Source organism: Lethenteron reissneri, chromosome 18 (assembly GCF_015708825.2).
Source record: "Lethenteron reissneri isolate LAM-NWPU_2019-01 chromosome 18, ASM1570882v1, whole genome shotgun sequence".
In the NCBI taxonomy this organism is placed as follows: domain Eukaryota; kingdom Metazoa; phylum Chordata; class Hyperoartia; order Petromyzontiformes; family Petromyzontidae; genus Lethenteron; species Lethenteron reissneri.
The window spans coordinates 15268559-15282643 of record NC_083796.1 but is presented as its reverse complement, the minus strand read 5'-3'; the positions used below and the strand labels follow the sequence as shown (position 1 = coordinate 15282643).

The 14085-nt window shown below is 53.0% G+C and overlaps 1 protein-coding gene across 1 annotated transcript in view; it reads left to right on the top strand.

The window, feature by feature from the left end:
* Positions 1–10776: 10776 nt before the first annotated feature.
* LOC133343629 (uncharacterized) overlaps positions 10777–14085 on the top strand; it is a 29940-nt gene continuing 26631 nt past the window's right edge. The window contains exon 1 of the mRNA XM_061553320.1: positions 10777–10981. The gene's annotated coding sequence lies outside the window, so the exon portion shown is untranslated. The remainder of the gene's footprint in view (positions 10982–14085) is intronic.

The window sequence follows — 14085 nt, the reverse complement described above, 5'->3', positions numbered from 1 at the left end:
TTGACGCGGAGGAGGGGGGAGGAGGCGCCTCGCCCCCCCCCCCATGTGGAGTGACGTCACCCGCTAATTATTATTAATGGATGGAGGGGTGTCCATTTGGAGGACGTCACCTGATCGTGATGAGGGGGGCTGTTCGATGTGGAGTGACGTCACCTGCTCATGATTATTAATGAGGGGGGCTAGTCGATGTGGAGTGACGTCACCTGCTAATAATTATTAATGAGGGGGGCTAGTCGATGTGGAGTGACGTCACGAGTGTTAAGGACAGACATTCCTGGCTGATTAGAGTAGGTACCGGTATTTGTCAAATTGGGATCGTGACGCACGCCCGCACACAATGGCCCACTCTTTTTGAATGACTTAACATCAACTCTTGATGGTCTGACCACACGGCAAAGATACACTTAACGAATTTATACAGCATCTCAACTCGCAAAACTCGTCCGCCCAGTTCACCATGGAAGTGGAAGTTGACAGAATTCTCCCTTTTTTGGATATTCTGCTCGGGCGCGGCCGAAACGGTAAAATAACACACGCAGCGTTTACGAAAGAAAACGCACACTGACGCCTATCTGGATGCAGTCACACCATCACCTGCACAGAAATTCTCTCTCATCAAGACGCTCTCTAAGAAAATGTCAGATTGTGATAGTTTGAGAAGTGAAATTAAACATGTTAAAGAAGCGCTGCAATTGAACGATTATAATGATGCACAAATCAACAGGGCACTGAATGCCAAAATCAAATCGAATAGCACAAGCGTTGAAACTGACCAAGCAATTCAAATTATTAAAATACTGTACATTGCGGAAGTAACTCATAAACTTCTCCGCAAATCTGGCTATTGCCTGATGATGCTCGTTATGATTAATGGCAAAACGTCGAACTCGAATTGTAAATGTTGTGGGTTTACTCTCCAACACACCGGCGTGCTGTACGAGTAATGAATTGGCACGTTCTGTTTACTGATTGGCTGTGTCACATTCATATTTACGCGATCTAACCCAATGAACCTCTATCACCCACTCTTGAGTGTGATAATGTTGACGTTTAATGCACCTGCAGCGTTAACCAGGATGGCCTCAATCCAACTGCGATGCTCTGCAATAGACGCTACCATTGGTCCACGTGAGGCACATCCATGCACCATTGTGACGTGGGACCATCACCAGATTCAACAGGAGGCTCGGGTGGTTGCGATATTGCGATGGTTTGTACGATGCAAGATCCACGACGATTGTGTCATCCGCTTGTCACAGCATTGTCATATCGTGATTCACTTTGCTCTTGTAATGTTTTAAATAATAGTTCATTCTCTGACAAGTTATTTAAGAAACAAATTTAAGTAATAAATAAAATGGTATTCGCTGTGAAATTTCCTTCGTCTTCTTTCGTGTGGCAAGGTGAAAATGTGCAATATTAAACGTGCTACCGATTAGATTAGTGACTTGCAAGACATATCCAGAGCGATTGGCTGCTAGATGGTCGTTATGCCGTCATCGTTTCCGCAGTTCGCTCCACGAATTATCGCGCAACCGTCGGCAACATTGGTGATGTGCGTCGTCACACGCATTACAGATCTTAGAAAAGTAATCGTTGAAAAAAATCCCAATAAATGAATCACGTCCGGCATGTGTAAACAAGAACAGAACAAATACTACACCCTTAATTGCCTACATTTACAAGCGGCACATCCAACTGTGAGTGGCCCTTGTGAGTTTATTCAGCTACCACACGACAATGACTACATTAACGCTCAAACTCCCCGCTGTATTTATTCAGGATGTGATTTATTTATTCATACATGTTTAACCGAGTCTCGAAACTCGGGAAGATCTTGCACTGGGATGTTTGGCCTATGGCGTTTTAAGGAGGGTTTCTGTGCAAGAAGATGATTTGCAAAGAGAATCCATTATGCCATCCAGGTGTGTAAGTTCTACAGACGTGAGTGATCCGCTAACCTCGCCCCCAAAGCGAGGAAACGCCGGCATGCAGGCACCACGCCTGCGTATACGTCCAGGGGTGAACAAACACCAGCCGTACAATCTCTCATTCAACCCACACACCCCATACGTTTTGCGCCTACCATTGTGCGCATCCACACGGCTTACTGACGACGTGTACAGACTTGAAACAACCCCCGCTCGAGAGGAGACGACGTCGGCAGAAGAGGCACGTGCGTGTCCGCTCGAGGTGGCGTAACATTTTGCATGTTACGCCACCTCTGTCATGTGAACAACCTTTGACCATTTTTATCAGTCATTTATCTATGTCAGGGACACCATTGGTGCCGTTAAAACTGTATTTTTTTTTCAATTGTACGGCAGTTATTCATGAGGGTAGTAAAACATGAACTGTTTTTAACAACACCATCACTACAACGGCAAGGTTCTAACGAGAATGGCACGTTAAATTAGCTCATTGATTTAAAAACACACCCACCCAGATCAAAAGATTGAACACAACTATTTTAATACATTTTCCAACAATCATTGATAGGTGTTGTCTGTATTTTGGAGTACGGGCTCTGAACCTTGTGAACTTTGTGAGCAAAACGAACAAACGGCGGTGATTGGGGTTGGTCTTTGGGCCTTGGCAATGAATGCTGTTTTTTTATTTCACACCGGGAAACGGAGACGAAGCCACGCGGTGCACGGGGATGTGGATCAGACTGTCCAGATTATTCCTGGTGAGGGCCGGGGCCCCGTCTCGGATGAGTTCACGATTGTAGGGAGATGATGAGATGTGTGTAACGTGTGACACGTGACAGTGAATGTTTGGTATCTGCGCACACTCTGGCTTGGAGAGTGAAGCTGTGTGTCCTCGATCAGCTGGCATCGAGGGCATGCGACCAATGTGTGGCTAGATTTACCAATCATAACTCAATCATTGATTGTAAATCAAATGTATTATCACACGTAAAATGACAATAGGGTTTTCCACTTTTTTCTGGCAACAAAACAGGTGTTAAGATGTAAAAACACCAAACTGAAACCTTTTACAAGGAATCGTGTCTGCATTAACCACAATGCGTGTGGTAAGAATGCAAACAAAAAACACTGATAATATATGCATTGTCCTTGAAACTGATTGGTCCACACACGTAACATTGTTTCCCAAATCACAATAATTTAACGACGGTACAGTCGCAAATCAGCAAAAAAAAGTGAAACACGAGGAAAAAAACAACCTCCCACCGAGAGAAGTGGTGGCGTGGGTTCAGGGCTGGGACACAACGGGGGAGTAAGGGCGAGAGGGAGATGGGGAAATCAACACCGACCACGTTGGCCGCCGGGTTCCAGGGTGGCACCGCCGAGTTGCAGCACGTGCGGCTCACGGGGCCAGCGATCCCTGCTGAGAAGGATCTCCCTGATGAGAAGGATCTCCCCTGGTGAGAAGGATCTCCCTGATGAGAAGGATCTTCCCTGGTGAGAAGGATCTCCCCTGGTGAGAAGGATCTCCCCTGGTGAGAAGGATCTCCCCTGGTGAGAAGGATCTCCCTGATGAGAAGGATCTCCCCTGATGAGAAGGATCTCCCCTGATGAGAAGGATCTCCCTGATGAGAAGGATCTCCCCTGGTGAGAAGGATCTCCCTGATGAGAAGGATCTCCCCTGGTGAGAAGGATCTCCCCTGGTGAGAAGGATCTCCCCTGGTGAGAAGGATCTCCCCTGGTGAGAAGGATCTCCCCTGGTGAGAAGGATCTCCCTGATGAGAAGGATCTCCCCTGATGAGAAGGATCTCTCCTGGTGAGAAGGATCTCCCCTGATGAGAAGGATCTCCCCTGGTGAGAAGGATCTCCCTTGGTGAGAAGGATCTCCCTGATGAGAAGGATCTCCCCTGGTGAGAAGGATCTCCCCTGGTGAGAAGGATCTCCCCTGGTGAGAAGGATCTTCCTGATGAGAAGGATCTCCCCTGATGAGAAGGATCTTCCTGATGAGAAGGATCTCCCTGATGAGAAGGATCTCCCTGATGAGAAGGATCTCCCCTGGTGAGAAGGATCTCCTTGATGAGAAGGATCTCCCTGATGAGAAGGATCTCCCCTGATGAGAAGGATCTCCCCTGGTGAGAAGGATCTCCCTGATGAGAAGGATCTCCCCTGATGAGAAGGATCTCCCTGATGAGAAGGATCTCCCTGATGAGAAGGATCTCCCCTGGTGAGAAGGATCTCCTTGATGAGAAGGATCTCCCTGATGAGAAGGATCTCCCCTGGTGAGAAGGATCTCCCTGATGAGAAGGATCTCCCCTGATGAGAAGGATCTCCCTGATGAGAAGGATCTCCCTGATGAGAAGGATCTTCCTGATGAGAAGGATCTCCCTGATGAGAAGGATCTCCCTGATGAGAAGGATCTCCCCTGATGAGAAGGATCTCCCCTGGTGAGAAGGATCTCCCCTGGTGAGAAGGATCTCCCCTGGTGAGAAGGATCTCCCTGATGAGAAGGATCTCCCTGATGAGAAGGATCTCCCCTGGTGAGAAGGATCTCCCCTGGTGAGAAGGATCTCCCTGATGAGAAGGATCTCCCCTGATGAGAAGGATCTCCCTGATGAGAAGGATCTCCCTGATGAGAAGGATCTCCCCTGGTGAGAAGGATCTCCCCTGATGAGAAGGATCTCCCTGATGAGAAGGATCTCCCTGATGAGAAGGATCTCCCCTGATGAGAAGGATCTCTCCTGGTGAGAAGGATCTCTCCTGGTGAGAAGGATCTCCCCTGATGAGAAGGATCTCCCCTGATGAGAAGGATCTCCCCTGGTGAGAAGGATCTCCCCTGATGAGAAGGATCTCTCCTGATGAGAAGGATCTCTCCTGGTGAGAAGGATCTCCCCTGATGAGAAGGATCTCCCCTGATGAGAAGGATCTCTCCTGATGAGAAGGATCTCTCCTGGTGAGAAGGATCTCCCCTGATGAGAAGGATCTCCCCTGATGAGAAGGATCTCCCCTGATGAGAAGGATATCCCCTGCAGGCGACGTGGAGCGGAGACGGCCCTCGTGGATGTTGTGGCGAGACTCAAGGAAAGGGGAGGGGGGGGTCAGATGAAGGCTCTGCGATTTTACTCTTGAAAAGTCCCCCAGCAATGGCCATGCTCAGCCATAATCCTTCAGGATATTCAGAACCACGGCGTCTGGACGATGCTGGCCCAGTTGGATGTCGGTGGAAGTCCACAGCCGTGTTGAGAGTCCTTCCCCGTGCGCCCACAAATCAATAAAACTCAAACTTGACGAGTGAAAGATAATACAAAACTTACAGTAGGAAAAAAACGGGTACTGAAATGTAAACGATCAGGGGTGAACGTTATCTTGATAATTTCAAGAAAACAAGAAATGGGAAGGAAACGCCGGAGGCTGTGTGGTTCGCGGTAGCCGCAGGCTGGGATTGGTGGTGGAGTGGCCGTGTCCTGTGGGCCTCCTCGTGGCAACGTCGCCCGGCACGGGACCTCGCGGCCACCCGCAGGCCCCATCCGGCACGGGCGGCACTTCCCCTGGCACCGACCATGATGCCGATGGAGGCGTTGGAGACTGTGAATGTGGATCTGATTCACGCTGCGCCAGAGAGCAGTGCCCATCACGCAGGCGGCACGACATCTCAAGATGCCACTGGCGCTGGGCCGAGATCAGCTTGCCACGTGTGGTAACTGAAGCGACTCTTGAATAGCGGATTTCCTTAGAGCTGCTGCTGCTGCTGCGGGTGCTGCTGCTGCTGCGGGTGCTGCTGCTGCTGTGGGTGCTGCTGCGGGTGCTGCTGCTGCGGGTGCTGCTGCTGCTGCGGGTGCTGCTGCTGCTGCGGGTGCTGCTGCTGCTGCGGGTGCTGCGGGTGCTGCTGCTGCTGCGGGTGCTGCTGCTGCGGGTGCTGCTGCTGCTGCTGCGGGTGCTGCTGCTGCTGCTGCGGGTGCTGCGGGTGCTGCTGCTGCTGCTGCGGGTGCTGCTGCTGCTGCGGGTGCTGCCCGCTTGCCACGAGGACCCCCGTGTCGCCCAGCGGCGGTTGAGGCTGGCCGATTTTGAGACTCCACGTGCGTGTGTGTGTTTCACACTCCACGTGTGTGTGTGTTTCACACTCCACGTGTGTGTGTGATTCACACTCCACGTGTGTGTGTGTGATTCACACTCCACGTGTGTGTTTCACACTCCACGTGTGTGTTTGACACTCCACGTGTGTGTGTGTGATTCACACTCCACGTGTGTGTTTCACACTCCACGTGTGTGTTTGACACTCCACGTGTGTGTGTGTTTCACACTCCACGTGCGTGTTTCACAGTCCACGTGTGTGTTTGTGTTTCACACTCCACGTGCGTGCGTGTTTCACACTCCACGTGTGTGTGTTTCACACTCCACGTGCGTGTTTCACACTCCACGTGTGTGTGTGTTTCACACTCCACGTGTGTGTGTGATTCACACTCCACGTGTGTGTGTGTGATTCACACTCCACGTGTGTGTTTCACACTCCACGTGTGTGTTTGACACTCCACGTGTGTGTGTGTGATTCACACTCCACGTGTGTGTTTCACACTCCACGTGTGTGTTTGACACTCCACGTGTGTGTGTGTGATTCACACTCCACGTGTGTGTTTCACACTCCACGTGTGTGTTTGACACTCCACGTGTGTGTGTGTTTCACACTCCATGTGCGTGTTTCACAGTCCACGTGTGTGTGTGTGTTTCACACTCCACGTGCGTGCGTGTTTCACACTCCACGTGTGTGTGTGTTTCACACTCCACGTGCGTGTTTCACACTCCACGTGTGTGTGTGTTTCACACTCCACGTGCGTGTTTCACACTCCACGTGTGTGTGTTTCACACTCCACGTGCGTGTTTCACACTCCACGTGTGTGTGTGTTTCACACTCCACGTGCGTGTTTCACACTCCACGTGTGTGTGTTTCACACTCCACGTGTGTGTTTCACACTCCACGTGCGTGTTTTACACTCCACGTGTGTGTGTGTTTCACACTCCACGTGTGTGTGTTTCACACTCCACGTGCGTGTTTCACACTCCACGTGTGTGTGTGTTTCACACTCCACGTGCGTGTTTCACACTCCACGTGTGTGTGTTTCACACTCCACGTGCGTGTTTCACACTCCACGTGTGTGTGTTTCACACTCCACGTGTGTGTTTCACACTCCACGTGTGTGTGTGTTTCACACTCCACGTGTGTGTGTTTCACACTCCACGTGCGTGTTTCACACTCCACGTGTGTGTGGTTCACACTCCACGTGCGTGTTTCACACTCCACGTGTGTGTGTTTCACACTCCACGTGCGTGTTTCACACTCCACGTGTGTGTGTTTCACACTCCACGTGCGTGTTTCACACTCCACGTACGTGTTTCACACTCCACGTGTGTGTGTTTCACACTCCACGTGCGTGTTTCACACTCAACGTGTGTGTGTGTTTCACACTCCACGTGCGTGTTTCACAGTCCACGTGTGTGTGTGTGTTTCACACTCCACGTGCGTGTTTCACACTCCACGTGTGTGTGTGTGTTTCACACTCCACGTGCGTGTTTCACACTCAACGTGTGTGTGTGTTTCACACTCCACGTGCGTGTTTCACACTCCACGTGTGTGTGTGTGTTTCACACTCCACGTGCGTGTTTCACACTCCACGTGTGTGTGTGTTTCACACTCCACGTGCGTGTTTCACACTCCACGTGTGTGTGTTTCACACTCCACGTGCGTGTTTCACAGTCCACGTGTGTGTGTGTTTCACACTCCACGTGCATGTTTCACAGTCCACGTGTGTGTGTGTGTTTCACACTCCACGTGCGTGTTTCACACTCCACGTGTGTGTGTGTTTCACACTCCACGTGCGTGTTTCACACTCCACGTGTGTGTGTTTCACACTCCACGTGCGTGTTTCACACTCCACGTGCGTGTGTGTTTCACACTCCACGTGCGTGTTTCACACTCCACGTGTGTGTGTTTCACACTCCACGTGTGTGTGTTTCACACTCCACGTGCGTGTTTCACACTCCACGTGTGTGTGTTTCACACTCCACGTGCGTGTTTCACACTCCACGTGTGTGTGTGTTTCACACTCCACGTGCGTGTTTCACAGTCCACGTGTGTGTGTATCACACTGCACGTGTTTCACACTCAACGTGTGCGTGTTTCACACTCCACGTGTTTCACACTCCACGTGTGTGTGCGTGTTTCACACCCCACGTGTGTGTGTGTGTTCGATGTCCTTTCGATGACGATCGTCGTGGTTTACCTCCTAACGGGGTGGTGGGCTCCAAGAACGCTGCCATCTCATAACCCAGAGGCTAAATACGGCGGAGACACGGTGAGGGGGCCAAGTGGAATTCAATCTCCTTTGAAAAAGCGACTTTGAGCGTGCACGGTGGGACAACGCAGAGTTTCATCTGCACGGAACACCTCCGGTCCTGGGTTCTGCGGAGCATCTACGTCGGATCGTGGGAAGCAGAATCAGCTTCTTCCACCTCCACACCTGAGAACGCAGCACCCCACTCCGGGCCCTCTTGACGACGCCTCGACAAGCAGCCACGGCCACTTGCGTCTCTCTCTGCTCCCATATCTCGAAATCGTTTCCAGACCGCTGCTATGTAACCACGTTTCTCATGTTATATTGCCACATGCTTTCACATGTTCAACATCGCCACAAAATGAATTCCCCCCCTCCCCTCAAGTTTCCCTCTTGGGGAGGGCAAAGTTAACACTACCCCTCATTCACAGGATTCTTTAATTTATTTTAACACTGGCATTAAACATTTTCATACTGTTCTTTTATCTAGTATCAATATCTATTCTTCCTTTTCAGGTGACATTTAAAAGTGTATTTTTTTACTAAAGAGAAACGAGTAAAAATAATGTTTACGTTTGCTAAAGGAGGCAGCTGTGATATTGTTTTCAAGTCCTGAATTCCGCACAAAAGAGAATTCACGCGTGCATTCATGTGTGGAAGTCAGTTTGAACACGTGCTAAACTACATTAAATAACCCTCCGTGATCTGGTAAAAACAAATATAATAACCCTGCATTGTCCGACTTTCGGGGCCACCCTGCGTGTGTGTGCGTCCAATGTTCGCTCACGCGTGGCCAATGTCGAGGTCAGGGCGGGGAATTGAGGTTGTTCTTCTCTCTCGGCACCTGCGGCTTGGCGGTGCTCCGGCCGGGACGAAGAGTCGCGGTGGAGGAGGCCCGCACGGCTGACGAGACCACGTGGTGGTGGTGGTGGTGGTCACCGCGTGGTGGTGGTGGTGGTGGTCACCGCGTGGTGGTGGTGGTGGCCACCACGTGGTGGTGGTGGTCACCGCGTGGTGGTGGTCACCGCGTGGTGGTGGTGGTGGTCACCGCGTGGTGGTGGTGGTGGTCACCGCGTGGTGGTGGTGGTGGTCACCGCGTGGTGGTGGTGGTCACCGCGTGGTGGTGGTGGTGGTCACCGCGTGGTGGTGGTGGTCACCGCGTGGTGGTGGTCACCGCGTGGTGGTGGTGGTCACCGCGTGGTGGTGGTGGTGGTCACCGCGTGGTGGTGGTGGTGGTCACCGCGTGGTGGTGGTGGTGGTCACCGCGTGGTGGTGGTGGTGGTCACCGCGTGGTGGTGGTGGCCACCACGTGGTGGTGGTGGTGGTCACCGCGTGGTGGTGGTGGTCACCGCGTGGTGGTGGTGGTGGTCACCGCGTGGTGGTGGTGGCCACCGCGTGGTGGTGGTGGCCACCACGTGGTGGTGGTGGTCACCGCGTGGTGGTGGTGGTCACCGCGTGGTGGTGGTGGTGGTGGTCACCGCGTGGTGGTGGTGGTGGCCACCACGTGGTGGTGGTGGTCACCGCGTGGCCTCCCCAGACGGTCATTGTTGGTCTGGAGACGTTGGCCCGATGGACACAAAATGTAGAACTCGATTTAGTGTGGAACACGAGTCACTGGTGTACAGAGTGGAGTCTAAGTGTGATGTAGAGTGGAGTGTAGTGTAATGTAGTGTAATGTAGAGTGGTGTGTAGTGTAATGTAGTGTGTAGTGTAATGTAGAGTGGTGTAATGTAGTGTAATGTAGAGTGGTGTAATGTAGTGTAATGTAGAGTAGTGTGTAGTATAATGTAGAGTAGTGTGTAGTGTAATGTAGAGTAGTGTGTAGTGTAATGTAGAGTGGTGTGTAGTGTAATGTAGAGTGGTGTAATGTAGTGTAATGTAGAGTGGTGTGTAGTGTAATGTAGAGTAGTGTGTAGTGTAATGTAGAGTGGTGTGTAGTGTAATGTAGAGTAGTATGTAGTGTAATGTAGAGTGGTGTGTAGTGTAATGTAGAGTGGTGTGTAGTGTAATGTAGAGTGGTGTGTAGTGTAATGTAGAGTAGTGTGTAGTGTAATGTAGAGTGGTGTGTAGTGTAATGTAGAGTAGTGTGTAGTGTGATGTAGAGTGGTGTGTAGTGTAATGTAGAGTAGTGTGTAGTGTAATGTAGAGTGGTGTGTAGTGTAATGTAGAGTAGTGTGTAGTGTAATGTAGAGTGGTGTGTAGTGTAATGTAGAGTAGTGTGTAGTGTAATGTAGAGTGGTGTGTAGTGTAATGTAGAGTAGTGTGTAGTGTAATGTAGAGTGGTGTGTAGTGTAATGTAGAGTAGTGTGTAGTGTAATGTAGAGTAGTGTGTAGTGTAATGTAGAGTGGTGTGTAGTGTAATGTAGAGTAGTATGTAGTGTAACAAAATAAATAGTTAAAAGGACGCGGCTATTATTTATTTATTTCCGCGTGGAGCAGCAGCGGCAGGAGGAGGAGGAGGGAGCGGGAGGAGCCATTTTGTAGCTGAGGAGCGAAGAGAGACGCGGAGAGACGAGGAGCGAGGAGTGGGGAGGAGGAGGCGAGGGAGGAGGAGGAGAACAGCGAGAAGGCGAGAGGAGTCGAGGAGGAGGAGAAGAGGAACGAGAGAGACGCGGAGAGGAGCGACGGAGCGAGGAGTGAGAGGATTGGGCGCAGGGGCCGAGCCCGCGGACTCGCGGGGCCCGGGGCGACGCGGGGCGCAGCGGCGGCGGCGACGCCTTTCCATGGGTGCGTAGGGCGCCGTGGGGGGCCGTAGGGCGCCGTGGGGCTGCGTAGGGGGCTGTGGGGGGCAGTGGGAGACGGTGGTTTGGGGTCGTGCCAGAGACGCGGCGACCCCCCCCGCCTCCTCCTCGCCTCGGCAACCGCGAGACGAGTAGAGAGTTGCAGAGACGTGGACAGGAGCGTGGGGGGGTGAGAGACGTGGTGCATGGTGCTAGTGACGTGCCGTGTGCTAGAGACGTGTGCTAGTGACGTGTGCTAGAGACGTGTGCTAGTGACGTGTGCTAGAGACGTGTGCTAGAGACGTGTGCTAGTGACGTGACGTGTGCTAGTGACGTGCCGTGTGCTAGAGACGTGTGCTAGAGACGTGTGCTAGTGACGTGCCGTGTGCTAGTGCCGTGTGCTAGTGACGTGTGCTAGAGACGTGTGCTAGTGCCGTGTGCTAGTGACGTGCCGTGTGCTAGAGACGTGCCGTGTGCTAGTGACGTGCCGTGTGCTAGAGACGTGTGCTAGAGACGTGTGCTAGTGACGTGCCGTGTGCTAGTGACGTGTGCTAGAGACGTGTGCTAGTGACGTGCCGTGTGCTAGTGACGTGTGCTAGTGACGTGCCGTGTGCTAGTGACGTGTGCTAGTGACGTGCCGTGTGCTAGTGACGTGTGTTAGAGACGTGTGCTAGAGACGTGTGCTAGTGACGTGTGCTAGTGACGTGTGCTAGAGACGTGTGCTAGTGACGTGCCGTGTGCTAGAGACGTGACGTGTGCTAGTGCCGTGTGCTAGTGACGTGACGTGTGCTAGTGACGTGCTGTGTGCTAGAGACGTGCCGTGTGCTAGAGACGTGACGTGTGCTAGTGCCGTGTGCTAGTGACGTGACGTGTGCTAGTGAAGTGCCGTGTGCTAGTGAAGTGCCGTGTGCTAGTGACGTGTGCTAGTGCCGTGTGCTAGTGACGTGACGTGTGCTAGTGACGTGCCGTGTGCTAGTGACGTGCCGTGTGCTAGAGACGTGCCGTGTGCTAGAGACGTGCCGTGTGCTAGTGACGTGCCGTGTGCTAGTGACGTGCCGTGTGCTAGAGACGTGACGTGTGCTAGAGACGTGCCGTGTGCTAGAGACGTGCTAGTGACGTGACGTGTGCTAGAGACGTGACGTGTGCTAGAGACGTGCCGGGTGCTAGTGACGTGACGTGTGCTAGAGACGTGCCGTGTGCTAGTGACGTGCCGTGTGCTAGTGACGTGCCGTGTGCTAGTGACGTGCCGTGTGCTAGTGACGTGACGTGTGGTAGTGACGTGACGTGTGCTAGTGACGTGCCGTGTGCTAGAGACGTGCCGTGTGCTAGTGACGTGACGTGTGCTAAAGACGTGCCGTGTGCTAGTGACGTGCCGTGTGCTAGTGACGTGCCGTGTGCTAGTGACGTGCCGTGTGCTAAAGACGTGCCGTGTGCTAGTGACGTGCTGTGTGACGTGCCGTGTGCTAGAGACGTGACGTGTGCTAGAGACGTGTGCTAGAGACGTGCCGTGTGCTAGTGACGTGCTGTGTGACGTGCCGTGTGCTAGAGACGTGCCGTGTGCTAGAGACGTGCCGTGTGCTAGAGACGTGCCGTGTGCTAGAGACGTGTGCTAGAGACGTGCCGTGTGCTAGTGACGTGCTGTGTCACGTGCCGTGTGCTAGAGACGTGACGTGTGCTAGAGACGTGTGCTAGAGACGTGCCGTGTGCTAGTGACGTGCCGTGTGCTAGAGACGTGCCGTGTGCTAGTGACGTGCCGTGTGCTAGTGACGTGACGTGTGGTAGTGACGTGACGTGTGCTAGAGACGTGCCGTGTGCTAGTGACGTGCCGTGTGCTAGAGACGTGACGTGTGCTAGAGACGTGCCGTGTGCTAGAGACGTGTGCTAGAGACGTGTGCTAGAGACGTGTGCTAGAGACGTGTGCTAGAGACGTGCCGTGTGCTAGTGACGTGCCGTGTGCTAGAGACGTGCCGTGTGCTAGAGACGTGACGTGTGCTAGTGACGTGACGTGTGGTAGTGACGTGACGTGTGCTAGAGACGTGCCGTGTGCTAGTGACGTGCCGTGTGCTAGAGACGTGACGTGTACTAGTGACGTGCCGTGTGCTAGTGACGTGCCGTGTGCTAAAGACGTGCCGTGTGCTAGTGATGTGCTGTGTGACGTGCCGTGTGCTAGAGACGTGACGTGTGCTAGAGACGTGTGCTAGAGACGTGCCGTGTGCTAGTGACGTGCCGTGTGCTAGTGACGTGCTGTGTGACGTGCCGTGTGCTAGAGACGTAACGTGTGCTAGAGACGTGTGCTAGTGACGTGACGTGTGCTAGAGACGTGCTGTGTGACGTGCCGTGTGCTAGAGACGTGTGCTAGTGACGTGCCGTGTGCTAGAGACGTGCCGTGTGCTAGTGACGTGCCGTGTGCTAAAGACGTGCCGTGTGCTAGTGACGTGCTGTGTGACGTGCCGTGTGCTAGAGACTTGACGTGTGCTAGAGACGTGTGCTAGAGACGTGCCGTGTGCTAGTGACGTGCCGTGTGCTAGAGACGTGCCGTGTGCTAGAGACGTGCTGTGTGACGTGCCGTGTGCTGCTAGAGACGTGACGTGTGCTGTGTGACGTGCCGTGTGCTAGAGACGTGACGTGTGCTAGAGACGTGCCGTGTGCTAGAGACGTGCCGTGTGCTAGAGACGTGCTGTGTGACGTGCCGTGTGCTGCTAGAGACGTGACGTGTGCTAGAGACGTGCCGTGTGCTAGTGACGTGCCGTGTGCTAGAGACGTGCCGTGTGCTAGTGACGTGCTGTGTGACGTGCCGTGTGCTAGAGACTTGACGTGTGCTAGAGACGTGTGCTAGAGACGTGCCGTGTGCTAGTGACGTGCCGTGTGCTAGTGACGTGCCGTGTGCTAGAGACGTGCCGTGTGCTAGAGACGTGCTGTGTGACGTGCCGTGTGCTGCTAGAGACGTGACGTGTGCTAGAGACGTGCCGTGTGCTAGAGACGTGCCGTGTGCTAGTGACGTGCCGTGTGCTAGAGACGTGACGTGTGCTAGTGACGTGACGTGTGCTAGTGACGTGCCGTGTGCTAGAGACGTGCCGTGTGCTAGAGACGTGCCGTGTGCTAGAGACGTGC